General features: G+C 45.0%; 1 pseudogene; it reads right to left on the bottom strand.

Moving 5' to 3' along the window:
* Window positions 1-215: 215 nt before the first annotated feature.
* LOC104001523 (TBCC domain-containing protein 1-like) lies at window positions 216-2,677 on the bottom strand (annotated as a pseudogene).
* Window positions 2,678-14,227: the final 11,550 nt, after the last annotated feature.

Genomic DNA, 14,227 nt, shown 5'->3' with positions numbered 1-14,227 from the left:
CAGTTGGGCATCACAAAGATGAGTCTTCTGATGTTCTATAAACAATATGTTTATACGAAAGTCAGAAGTTTAGCTAAAATTCAGCCTACACAGTAATAAATGAATATGGAATGGAAATCAAATAAAGTTCTTAAACAGGATGAAAAAGTCCCAATGTCTCTTAAGCAGCAAGAGCACCTTCCCGCTTTAGTTTCAAGATGAGCAGCATCCTCCATCTATCCTTGTATTTCCAGGGCCCAGTGTTTCCATGGAAGATCCTTATCCAGCTGCTTGTTTGGAGCCTGCTGCAGGCGGTACAAGGCTGTCCAGCTGTTGGCGATGTCCTGTATTAATCAACCATTCATAAAACTTGTTCTGGCTGGGCGAGGTGGCTCATGCCTGTAATCCCAGCACTTTGGGAGGCCAAGGTGGGTGGATCATGAGGTCAGGAGATCGAGACCATCCTGGCTAACATGGTGAAACCCTGTCTCTACTAAAAATACAGAAGAAAAAAAAAATTAGCCGGTGTGGTGGCGGGCGCCTGTAGTCCCAGCTACTCGGGAGGCTGAGGCAGGAGAATGGTGTGAACCCGGGAGGCAGAGCTTGCAGTGAGCTGAGATCACACCACTGCACTCCAGCCTGGGTGACAGAGCGAGACTCTGTCTCAAAAGAAAAAAAAAAACAAAAACTTGTTCTCTATCAGTACCTGGAACTGCTTCCTTTGATCCTATGTCAAATGAGCCTCCTTCACAGTTTTCTGCCAGATCTGTACCTTCTGTTCTCTTTGACCCAGTGCTTTCTGATATACAGATGGAAGACTCCCAGGAATCCCTGTTGTGCCCTCTTCCATTTCAAAGGGAGTAGTAAATATATAGAATTCAGAAGGTGGTAAAAGCCAGAAGACACCTGTGTCGCTGTTCTTTCCGCACACAACCATTAGATTATCCCAATAGTTAGGCACTGTAGCAAGGCCAGTCCTGGCCATATGGTTCTCTTTTGACCAGGATTAATGCTGGGTCCATTACCTAGCATTGGGTAATGGGTATGAAAAGGGGCAAAAGTTACTATCTTGTTCCCAGAGAGAATGAGTGGGCACGTAGGCTTCAGAATGTGAAAGACGCAACCTGTCGTAGAAGAGATGGACAAACGATGGCAAACAGCAATGACTTTAACGTTGTCAGAACTGTGGAGGTAAATAATAGTTGCTACAGGGCCCAAGACAAAGGTGCTAGTCCTGCACTTCTCAATTGTCACAGATCATAAGGGAGAGAGTAGATATATAAAAGATTCGTTGCAATGATGAATCTTTACATGTGTCCCCACCAGAGTATCTGAGCTCTTAGCCAATGTCTGCTTATAAATGTGGCTCATCACCATCATGTGGTGTATCCTAGGGGCCACATTAGAATTACAAGCAATCTGGGACAGGTGTGGTGGCTCATGCCTATAATCCCAGCACTTTGGGAGGCCGAGGCAAGTGGATTATTTGAGGTCAGGAGTTTAAAATCAGCCTGGCCAACATGGTGAAACCCTGTCTCTATTAAAAATGTAAAAATTAGCCTGGTGTGGTGGTGGGCACCTGTAATCCCAGCTACTTGAGAGGCTGAGGCAGGAGAATCGCTTGAGCCAAGGAAGCAGAGGCTGCAGTGAGCAGAGATCACGCCATTGCACTCCAGCCTGGGTGACAGAGTGAGACTCCATCTCAAAAAAAAAAAAAAAAAAAAAAAAAAAAAGAAAGAAAAGAAAAGGAAAAAAAAGAAGAAGAATTACAAGCAATCTTAGCTCTTTTGGTTGTCCCTTCAATTTGATGAGCCCAAGCCAATTTCTTTCCAGACTTGAGGCAAGTTGATGTACCAAATGGATTCCCAGTCAAACTGGACCTCAACCAGGGTTCCAGCTTGTAGAAAGTCTTAGAGATCTTTGAGAAGCCACTATCTGCATGCAGTGGTTACCACAGTGCAAGTTCATGAAGTGGATAGATCTTCCTGGCACTTCTTATTCTACCTTCAATAAGGAAGCTTCTTGAGACACTAGACTACTATGGTTTGAACGAAATGATGCAGTGAGTTGTCCTGGATCTAAAAGCAGCTCGGGAGATCAGACAGATGATCATAGACAAAAGCTTGATATCTGTAATCATTCCAGTTCTTATTATGACAATTAGATTTTTCAGTCAGGTCAGGAGACTGAGATCTGTTTCTGGGACTAGGCCACTCTTCTCCAATCAAAGATGTCCTTAGTAGAGGCCTTGTTCAATTGTTGAATGTATAAGAAGAGCAGAAACTGCAGGGTGTCCACTGAAAGCTGATTTCTCTGCTTTTCAACTTCCTCCTCAGACATGCAGTTGGACAAAACCTCAGACCATTCCAGGCACTCCTCAGGTATCTTCACTGAAAGACTATCAGATATTTCAAAGTAAAGCCACATCAGGTCCTTGGCCAACTGCAGCTTCCCACAAGCGATGTGCCTCCATGTAGACCAGTAGAGGCGTGGGGAAGATCCTTCTGTGGCCCGGATTCGCACATAGTTGAATATCTTCCTGAGATAGTGAAGACTAAACTTGGATGGAGAGGGGGACATGCAAGACACCCACTATAAAGGGCTCTGCTTGCACCCAGAGGATAACTCTGGGCTCATCCAAGTTATCTCTAAGGACACCTGGGTGAAAACGCGTCTTTGCATACCTGCTAAGGCAGGTGCCCTCTGCCACACTTCGTGTGAGCACCACGGCGCCCCGCATCCCTTCACTGACTGGGCCTGACCCTCGCCCTGGCCTCGTGAAGTTCTTTTTTTTTTTCTTTTTAATTATTAACGAGATATTATTTATTTATTTTCAAGATGGGGTCTCGCTGTGTTGCCAGGCTGGAGCGCAGTGGCATGATCTCGGTCACTGCAACCTCCGCCTCCCGGGTTCAAGTGATTCTCCTGCCTCAGCCTCCTGAGTAGCTGGGACTACAGGCACGTGCCACCACACTGGCTAATTTTTGTATCTTTAGTAGAGACAGGGTTTCACTATGTTGGCCAGGCAGGTCTTGAACTCCTGATCTTGTGATCCACCCGCCTCAGCTTCCCAAAGTGCTGGTATGACAGGTGTGAGCCACTGCGCCTGGCCATTGTGAAATTCTTAATTTCGGAGTTATTCATCAGCCGTTTGCCTACTTCTTCCAAATGCTCCCAAGACTCATCCGTGCACTTCTGGGTGACGCTGAGCAGAAGCTTGTTACCAGCTTAGGCGAAGGGAGCTTCTCAGTAAATTCAAACATCAGCACTGCTGTCTCATAGAGCACCTGCCCATATCTATAGGTATATGCCTCAGGAAGGGTAACGGGAGTGCTGGACCCGCATAAGCTCCCCTGGGGTTCCCCTCAGATCCCTCACGATGATATTAGTATTGCCAATCACTTCCTCCTCCTTGAACTTTTGACTCTCATGGATGAGGGTTTCAGTAGTATCCTTTCCTCCCATCCTAATGAGCTGAAGCTACAGAACATGGGCCTCAGCTGGGCAGCTCACCTCCTCCAAGGCCACCCTCAGAGCTAATTTGGACAGGTACTCAGGCAGAGGGGCTAGGGAGGGGGCTGTGTGTAAGAGATCCTGGCTGGTCCTGGGATCTGGGAGAGGAATCTGGCTCTCCCAGAAATGGGAGATGGATGCCCAGTCTCTGGAAAAGACAGCTGGAAGGTTAGGGCCCCACTTTGGGCATTTCTTGGAAAGGCAGCTACCAGGGGCAGCAAGACACAGCAGAGGAGCAGCACAGCCTGGACCACTGGGGGACAGCAGAGCAGCCCTGCTGGAAGGAAGCAGTGCTCAGGTTGGGAAGTGGAGAAAGGCTCAGGACAAAAAGACACCAAGACTGGCCAGAGCTAGAAAGTGTCTTAGCTCTTGGAAATTTCAATTGCCCTGAACACACCTCACCCTCACTCTTAAAGGATGTAGGTGATCCTCACCTGCTCCAGAAAAACAAGCCAGGAGTTGGCCCAAGACACATTCTTTGCTTCAGTGTTTCCCTAATCTGAATGACTACTTTTTAGACCTGACGTCTTTACCCCAGCCAAAAAAGCTGATGCCTTCTAAGAACAGTGAAGAATGTAACATTCACAAATATTTATCTACCTTTTCCTGGCCCAGACTTTGTCCTTCTCACCTTTGTCCCACGCCGACAAACATTTTTCCCTTCATGGCTTCTGCTTCTGCTGCCCCATATCCTTGTCACCCTAAGGATTTACCCTAGACCTAAACTTAGATTTAAAAAGTTTCCTCTGTACCTTCTGAGGAAACAGAGAGGAGAGAAAGGCAGGGGTGCCTTTCACCTCTGGGTAGAAGAACTGCTCTGGCCTGAATGTTCGTACCCTCCAAAAATCCTGTTAAAACTTAATCCCCAATATGGGAGTATTGAAAGATACAGTCTTATGCCTGTAATCCCAGCACTTTGGGAGGCCAAGGTGGGCGGATCACCTGAGGTCAGGAGTTTGAGACCAGCCTGATCAACATGGTGAAATCCCGTCTCTACAAAAATACAAAAAAAATTAGCCGGGCATGATGGCCAGTGCCTGTAATCCCAGCTACTGGGGAGGCTGATGTAGGAGAATCACTCAAACCCGGGAGGCGGAGGTTGCAGTGAGGCGAGATCACGCCATTGCATTGCAGTCTGGGTGACAGAGCGAGACTCCGTCTCCAAAAAAAAAAAAAAAAAATGGAAAAGAAAGATACTGTCTTTAAGAGGTGATTGAGTCGGCTGGGCGGGGTGACTCACACCTGTCATCCCAGCACTTTGGGAGGCCAAGGCAGGTGGATCACGAGGTCAGGAGATTGAGACCATCCTGGCCAACATGGTGAAACCTTGTCTCTACTAAAAATACAAAAATTAGCCGGGTGTGGTGGCATGCGCCTGTAGTCCCAGCTACTCAGGAGGCTGAAGCAGGAGAATCTCTTGAACCCGGGAGGCGGAGGTTGCAGTGAGCCGAGATCGTGCCACTGCACTCCAACCTGGGTGACAGAGCAAGACTCCGTCTCAAAAAAAAAAAAAAAAAAAAAAAAAGAGGTGATTTGGTCATGAGGGGTCTGCCTTCATGAATGGATTAAAATGCGTTTCAGAATGATTAATTCATGGATTAACAGAATATCAAGGGAGTGTTACTGGTGGCTTTATAAGAAGAGAAATACTGGAGCTAGCATGCTGAACCCCTTTGCTGTGTAATGCTCACAGCCCAGGCCACATCAGGACTCTAGAGTCCCCACCATGAAGAAGGCCCTCACTGGATGCTGAGCCATAGCCTTGGACCTTCCAGCTACCAGAATTGAAAGAGATAAATTTCTTTGTAAATTACCCAGTTTTAGGTGTTCTAAGCAACAGAAAACAAACTAAGAAAAGACTCTAAAAGAGTTATTACAGGCCGGGCACGGTGGCTTATGCCTGTAATCCCAGCACTTTGGGAGGCCAATGTGGGCAGATCACCTGAGGTCAGGAGTTTGAGAACAGCCTGGCCAACATGGAGAAACCCCGTCTCTACTAGAAATATAAAATTAGCCGGGCGTGGTGGCACACACCTGTAATCCCAGCTACTTGGGAGGCTGAGGCAGGAGAATCACTTGGACCTGGGAGGCAGAGGTTGCGGTGAGCTGAGATGGCACCATTGCACTCCAGCCTGGGCAACAAGAGGGAAACTCTGTCTCAAAAAAAAAAAAAAAGTTATTACTCTATGGACTTATCAAGTAGAAGACTGGGAGAATAGAATCTATTAGCAAGTCAGACCAAATCAGAGTAACTTTTTAGTCTTTACCTATTTAATTCCAATGCAATACCCAAATTGAACACATTCATTCCCATGCTAGTACCACTTTCTAAGCTTATATCAAAACAACATGAATTGGGCTTCATCTCTCTTCTAGGGGTATCTACAGTTTGGAAAATAGGGAAAGATGGCATATAGTTCCTCCTACAACTGGTAAAAGGGCCCACATGATTGTACCCTAATGGGAGGCACCTAATGGTTCCTCCCTGGAGCTATGACCAACCTCTGGCAGACAGCCAAAGGAAACAGGCCAGTGAAGAAGTCCAGGCCAGGCCAGGTGCAATGGCTCTCGCCTGTAATCCCAACACTTTGGGAGGCTGAGGTGGGTGTATTACGTGAGCTCAGGAGTTTGAGACCAGCCTGGACAACATGGTGAAACCCTGTCATTACAAAAAAATACAAAAATTAGCTAGGCATGGCGGCAGTGCCTGTAGCCCCAGCTACATGGGAGGCTGAGGTAAGAGAATCACTTGGAGCCGGGAGGTGGAGGTTGCAGTGAGCCAAGATCACACCATTGCACTTCAGCCTAGGCGACAAGAGCAAAACTCCGTCCAAAAAAAAAAAGAGGTCCAGTTCTCTCACTTCTCTTAGTCCCCAGAAAAGGCACCTAACAATGAAGAAATCAGAAAAAAAACTTTTAAAACAGGGAGCTACTGGGACACACACCTAAAACTGAGAGAACTAGATGTAGCGATATCCAAACCTGTCACCCGAATCTCAAGCCTCTACTGCTGCTGCACAGCTCAGGGAGATTTTTGGATCTTGTCTAAGTCTCCCATTTCTGACCTGAGTTCACCAACCATAACTGGACCCATCTCCTCCTCTAGCCTTCTGGTTCTTCAGCTGGCATCCTCATCCTCAGTATGTATCTTAGTTTATTTGTGCTGCTATAAAGGAAATACCTGAGGCTGCGTAATTTATAAAGAAAAGAGGTTTATTTTGCTCATGATTCTGCAGACTGTACAAGAAGCATGGTGTGGCTGGGTGTGGTGGCTCATGCCTGTAATCTTAGCATTTTGGGAGGTGAAGGTGGGTGAGTCAGGCTGAGGTCAAGAGTTTGAGACTAGCCTGGCCAACATGGCAAAACACCATCTCTACTAAAAATACAAAAATTAGCCAGGTGTGGTGGCAGGCGCCTATAATCCCAGCTACTCAGGAGGCTGAGGCAGAAGAATTGTTTGAACCCAGGCGGCAGAGGTTGCAGTGAGCTGAGATCATGCCACTTCACTTCAGCCTGGGTGAAAGAGTGAAATTCCATCTCAAAAAAAAAAAAGCATGCTGCCAGCATCTGCTTCTGGGCCTCAGAAGCTTCCACTCATGGTAGAAGGCAAAAGGGAGCAGGCAGCACACAGCAAGAGTGGAAGGGAACAACAGGGGAGGGAAGTGTCAGGCTCTTCTTAATAATCAGTTCTTGCAGGAACTAAGACAACTCACTCATTCCCTCGAGAACGGCACCAAGCAATTCACGAGGGATCCACCCCACAATCCAAACAACTCCCACCAGGCCCCAGCTCCAACACTGGGGATCAAATTTCAGCATGAGACTTCGAGGGGACAAATATCCAAACTATTTCAGTATGAAACTGCCTTTTCTCAGAAATTCTTTGAATTTCTAACTCTGGCGCTTTGGGAATGACAGGGGAAATTGAATGCATAAACATGGGAGGGGACAGGGAAAGTGGGGGTGAGTTTATCTTCAGGACTGAGGAGTAGAATGACAGAGGACATGAAGACAAAGGCACGTCCCCCAACCAGACCTCCTGCCCTTGTCTGCCACGTGTTCCTCATCAATGCCCAGCAGTTGTCACTTCTTGCGCACTTGGGTTTTCATTATTGTTGTTTGTTTTTAACTAATAGAGTATTTTTTAGGGCAATTTTAGGTTTACAAAAACATTGAGCAGAAAGTAGAGTTCCCATATAATCCCTCTTCCCACACCCGTCAGTTTTCCCTATTATTAACATCTTCCATAGGTGTGCTACATTTGTTATAATTGATTATTGTATTATTATTATTGAGACAAGGTCTCACTCTGTCACCAAGGCAGTAGTGCAGTGGTGTGATAATAGCTCACTGCAGCCTTGACCTCCCAGGCTCAAGTGATCCTCCTGCTGCTTTAGCCATCCATGTAGGTGGGACAACAGGCATGTACCATGATGCTTGGCTAATTTTTTAATATTCTGTAGAGACAGGGTCTCACTTTGTTGCCCAGGCTTGAGCTGATTCTGGAAGGATGGCTAGTGGTTGGATAGAACCCTCCAATAAAGAGACTGGCATGATCCACAGCTTGGGGCATGAAAAGGCCTGCTCTGTGTGGGTGACTGAAAATAGTCAAGGGGGGCTGGGAATGGTGGCTCACGCCTGTAATCCAGCACTTTGGGAGGCCAAGGTGGGTGGATCACCTGAGGTCAGGAGTTAGAGACCAGCCTGGCCAACATGGTGAAATCCCATCTTTACTAAAAATATAAAAAAATTAGCTGAGTGTGGTGGTGCACACCTGTAATCCCAGCTACTCGGGAGGCTGAGGCAGGAAAATTGCTTGAAGCCGGGAGGTGGAGGCTGCAGTGAGCCAAGATTGCGCCACTGTACTCCAGCCTGGGCAACAGAAAAATGGAGACTCTGTCTCAAAAAAAAAAAAAAGAATTTTTTCAGAGGCTGGGCTTAGTGACTCACGCCTATAATCCTAGCACTTTGGGAGGCCATGGCAGGCAGATCACTTGAGGCTAGGCGTTTGAGACCAGCCTGGACAACATGGTGAAACTCCATCTCTACTAAAAATACAAAAATTAGGCCTGGCGTGGTGGCTCATGCCTCTAATTCCAGCACTTTGGAAGGCTAAGGCGGGTGGATCACCTGAGGTCAGGAATTCAAGACCAGCCTCGCCAACATGGTGAAACCCTGTCTTTACTAAAAATATAAAAATTAGCCAGGCGTGGTGGCCTGTAATCTCAGCTACTCCGGAGGCTGAGGCAGGAGAATTGCTTGTACCTGGGAGGTGGAGGTTGCAGTGAGTCGAGATCATGCCATTGCACTCCAGCCTGGGCGACAAGAGTAAAACTCTGTCTCAAAAAAAAAAAAAAAAAAAAAAAAGGAAAGAAAGAAAGAAAGAAAAATTAGCCAGGTGTAATCCCATCTACTTGGGAGGCGCTGAGGCACAAGAATTGATTGAACCTGGGAGGCGGAGTTTCAGTGAGCCAAGATCATGCCACTGCACTCCAGCCTGGGTGACAGAGCAAGACTGTCTCCAAAAAAAAAAAAAAAAAGAATTTCTGCAGACAGAATAGAAAATGAACTTGAACTAAGGAACTAAAGGAAGAAGAGATTAGAGGGAGGAACCCTAGAACCCTAGAGAGCCAGCTATTTTAAGAGTCTAGGTCAGGCCAGGCACAGTGGCTTATGCCTTTGGGAGGCCAAGGCAGGAGGATCACTTGGGCCCAGGGGTTTGAGACCAGCCTGGACAGCATAGTGAGACCTTGTCTCTACAAAAACTTTCAAAGTAGCTGAGCATGATGGTGCATTCCTGTAGTCCCAGCTCCTTGGGAAGCTGAGGTGGGAGGATCACTTGAGCTCCAGAGGTCGAGGCTACGGTGAGTTGTAATCGCACCACCGCACTTCATCCTAGGTGACAGAAGGAGATCCTATCTCAAAAAAGGAAAAAAAAAAAAAGAAAAAGAAAAAAAGGAGGAGGGGATGCCTTTTGGTGGTTGAACCAATGTATTATAGTATGTGTCTCATTCTCTTAAGCTCCGTCAGCAGCAGCTGCAGTAAAAACAACTTTATTTGATCTATGACCCTGGGTGGTGGAAGTTAAGGAGGAGGGAACCAATTAGTTTCCTGGAGTCCCAACCTTAGTCCCAAGAGGTCTCTTTTACATACATGGAGAGCCAGTAGCTGAATGCGACAAAAAAGAACCCAGGAAGTAAGTGAAAGGTCTTTAGACAAAACGGGTATGGGGTTTCTTTTTGGGGTGAAGAAAATGTTCTGGAATTATTGGTGACAGTTGCACAAAACTGTAAATGTACTGAAAGATACTGAGTTGTACACTTCAAAATGGTTAAAATAGTGAATGTTATGTGAATTCTACCCCCCACCCCCAAAATAAAAAGAAGACATTCAAAATCTCAAAGGATTCATCACTGGCAGACTTGCAGTATAAGAAATGTTTTTTGTTTCTTTTTTCAGGGGGAGGGTCTTGCTCTGTCTCTGAGGCTGGAGTGCAGTGGCCCAATCTCAGCTCACTGCAACCTCTGCCTCCCAGGCTGAAGCCATCCTCCTGCCTCAGCCTCCTGAGTAGCTGGGATTACAGGCACGTACCACCACACCCAGCTAATTGTTGTACTTTTTGTAGAGACAGGGTTTTACCATGTTGCCCAGGCTGGTCTGAAACTCTTGAGCTCAGTTGATCCACTCACCTTGGCCTCCCAAAGTGCTGGGATTACAGGCATGAGCCACTGCACCTGGCCTAAGAAATGTTAATAAAAGTCTGTAGACAGAGGAAAATGACTTCCATTGAAAATCTGGATGTACATAAAGAAATGAAGACCATAGGAAATAGTAAATAGGTAAATATACATTTGTGTGTGTGTGTGTGTGTGTGTGTGTTTTCTTTTGAGATGGAGTCTCACTCTGTAGCTCAGGCTGGAGTGCAGTGGCACAGTATCGGCTCACTGCAACCTCCGTCTCCTGGGTTCAAGCAATTCTGCCTCAGCCTCCCGAGTAGCTGGGATTACAGGCGCCCACCATTACATCTGGCTAATTTTTAAAATATTTTTAGTAGAGATGAGATTTCACCATGTTGGCCAGGATGGTCTCAAACTCCTGACCTCAGGTGATCCACCTGCCTCGGCCTCCCAAAGTGCTGGGATTACAGGCATGAACCACCGTGCCCAGCCCCTTAAATATACATTTTTAAAAGAGATAATTGACTATTGACTATTTAAGGCAAAAATAATGTAGTTTATAACATATGTAAGTGTAAAATGTAACAACAGCACAAAGGCTGGGAGGGAGAAAGTGGAAGTATACTATGGTTTCTTACACTGTAAATAGCACCTGAAGGTAGTCTGTAATAAATTAGAGATGATTACTATAAACCCTAAAGCAACACTAAAATAACAAAGCAGGTGTGGCACAGTGGCTTATATCTGTAATCTCAGCACTTTTGAGGCTGAGGCAGGAGGATCACTTGAAGCCAGGAGTTTGAGATTAGCCTGAGCAACATAGCGAGATGCCATCTCTACAAAAAATAAAAAATGTTATTCAGGGGCTGGGTGCAGTGGCTCACATCTGTAATCTCAGGACTTTGGGAAGCTGAGGCAGAAGGATTATGTGAGCCCAGAAGTTCAAGACCAGCCTGGGCAACATACGGACCCTCCATCTCTATAAAAAATAAAAAATTAGCCAGGTGTGATGGCACAAACCTGTGGTCTCAGCTACTTGAAGGTGGGAGGATCACTTGGATGTGGGAGGTGGAGACTGCAGTGAGCCATGATTGCACCACTGCACTCCAGCCTGGGTGATAGAGCAAAACCATGTCTAAAAAAAAAAAAAAAGCCAGATGTAGCGGCACATACCTGTAGTCCCAGCTACTTGGGAGGCCAAGGTGGGAAGATTGCTTGAGCCCAGGAGTTTGAGACTGCAGTGAGTCATAATTGCAAAATGCACTCCACACTGGGTGACAGAGCAAGACCCTGTTACAGAAAGGGAAAAACAAAACAAAACAAAACAAAAACAGAAGATAGAATTATAAAAAAATACTCAGTTAAACCCAAAGAAGAGCTGGGTGCAGTGGTTCACGCCTATAATCCCAGCACTTTGGGAGGCCGAGGTGGGCAGATCATAAGGTCAGAAGATCAAGACCATCCTGGCTAACACAGTGAAACCCCGTCTCTACTAAAAATATAAAAAATTAGCTGGGTGTGGTGGTGGGCGCCTGTAGTCCCAGCTACTCGGGAGGCTGAGGCAGGAGAATGGTGTGAACCCAGAGGTTGCAGTGAGCCAAGATCACGCCACTCCACTCCAGCCTGGGTGACAGAGCAAGACTCTGTCTCAGAAAAACACACACACACACACAAAAACCCCAAAGAAGAAAGAGAGGAAAGGAGAACAAAGAACAGATGAGACAAATAGAAAACAAGTAGCAAAATGTAATATTTAAACCTGACAATGTCAATAATGATATTAAATATAAATGGTCTAAACAACAAAATTAAAAGGCAAAGATTGTCAGATTGGATAAAAGAAAAAAGTCCAACTATGTGCTTTCTACAAGAAACCCACTTTAAAAGAAACAAATAAATTATAAGTAAAAGGATTTTTAAAACTATACCATGCTAACACTAACCTAGAGAGAGCTGGAGTGGCTACGTTAATATCACAAAAGCAGACTTCAGGGCTGGAAATGGTGGCTCACGCCTGTAATCCCAGAACTTTGGGAGGCCGAGGCAGGAGGAATGTGTGAGCTGAGAAGTTTGAGACCATCTTGGGCAACATAGTGAGACACTGTCACTATAAAAACAGATTTTTTTTTTTTTTAAGAAAGAAAGAAAAGTAGGCCGGCAGTGGTGGCTCACGCCTGTAATTCCAGCACTTTGGGAGGCCAAGGTGGGCAGATCACGAGGTCAGGAGTTCGAGATCAGCCTGACCAACATGGTGAAACTCCATCTCTACTAAAAATATACAAATTAGCTGGGTGTGGTGGCGTGTACCTGTAGTCCCAGCTACTCAGAAGGCTGAGGCAGGAGAATTGCTTGAACCCGGGAGGTGGAGGTTGCAGTGAGCCAAGATCATGTCACTGCACTCCAGGCTGGTTGACAGAGCGAGACTCCATCTCAAAAAAAAAAGAAAAAAAGAAAAGTAGACTTCAGAGGAAAGAATATTATAGGGATAAATAATGTCATTTGACAGTGAAAAAGGGGCCAATTTATTAAGATAACCTAACAATTCTAAGCATTTATACATATGATAACAGAGCTTCAAAACACAAGAAGCAGGCTGGGCACTGTGGCTCATGTCTAATCCCAGTACTTTGGGAAGCTGAGACAGGTAGATGACTTGAGGTCAGGAGTTTGACACCAGCCTGCCCAACATGGCAAAACCCTATCTCTACTAAAAATACAAAAATTAGCCAGGTGTAGTGGTGCACACCTGTAGTCCCATCTACTTGGGAAGCTGAGGCATGAGAATTGCTTAAAACCGGGAGGCAGAGGTTGCAGTGAGCTGATATCATGCCACTGCACTCCAGCCTGGGTGACAGAGCAAGACGCTGTTTCAAAAAAAAAAAAAAAAATCCAAAACAATGTACCAATAAATTTAAAAGGATTCAAGTCATACAAAGTATGTTCCTTGAGCACAGTGGAATTAAATTAGAAACTAATTACTGATATCTGGATGATAGCCTAGTATTTGGAAACTAAATAACACACATTTAAGTAATTTTCATTTCAAAGAGTGAAAAGAAAATTCAAAAAGTACTTTGAGCTGAATGAAAATAAAAACACAACATGTCAAAATTTGTAAGATGTTGCTAAAGCTGTGCTTAGAAGGAAATTTAGAGCACATGAACATACAGATTCAAGAAATGGAGTGAACCCTAAGTAGAATAAATTCAAAGAAATCTAATGCAAGACACATTATAAGCAAAGTTCCTAAAATAAAGACAAGGAAAAAAGTCTTGGAAGCAAATAGAAACAACATAGTACCTATAAAGGAACAATTATTCCATTGACAGTAGATTTCTTATAAGAAGCCATAGAGACCAGCAGGGAATGGCACATTTTCCAAGTACTGAAACAAACAAACAAACAAACAAACAGACAAACGTCAACTTTAAATCCCATACCCAGCAAAAATATCCTTCAGGAATGAAGGTGAAATCAAGAGATTCTCAGATAAGGGAAACTAAGATAATTTGCTTCCACCAGACCTACTCTTAAAAAAAAAAAAAAAGAAAGAAACAAAGCTTAAAACATTGTGAAGAAAATTTGGGAGGCTGAGATAGGCAGATCACGTGAGGTCAGGAGTTCAAGACCAGCATGGCCAACATGGCGAAACCCCATCTCTACTGAAAATACAAAAATTAGCCGGGCATGGTGCCGCACGCCTGTAGTCTTAGCTACTCGAGAGGCTGAGGCAGGAGAATCACTTGAACCTGGGAGGCAGAGGTTGCAGTGAACCAAGATCACATCACTGCACTCCAACACTGGGCAACAGAGTGAGACTCCATCTCAAAAAAAAAAAAAACCAAAAAACCAAACAAAACAAAAATTATGAAGAAAGAAGAGGAAGTATAAAAATATAAATACATGACAATAGGTCAATCTTCTCATCTTAAGTTTTCTAAATTATATTGGATGGCTGAAGTAAAAATTATATTATCTGATATGGTTCTCAATATATAGATAGGAAATATTTAAGATAATTATAGTATACAAGGGGGAGGGAATGTTAAGGGACCTAA

The sequence above is a fragment of the Pan troglodytes genome, chromosome 10, assembly GCF_028858775.2.
Source record: "Pan troglodytes isolate AG18354 chromosome 10, NHGRI_mPanTro3-v2.0_pri, whole genome shotgun sequence".
In the NCBI taxonomy this organism is placed as follows: Eukaryota; Metazoa; Chordata; class Mammalia; order Primates; family Hominidae; genus Pan; species Pan troglodytes.
The sequence above is the reverse complement of the archived record's forward strand: the minus strand, read 5'-3'. Positions and strand labels throughout refer to the sequence as shown.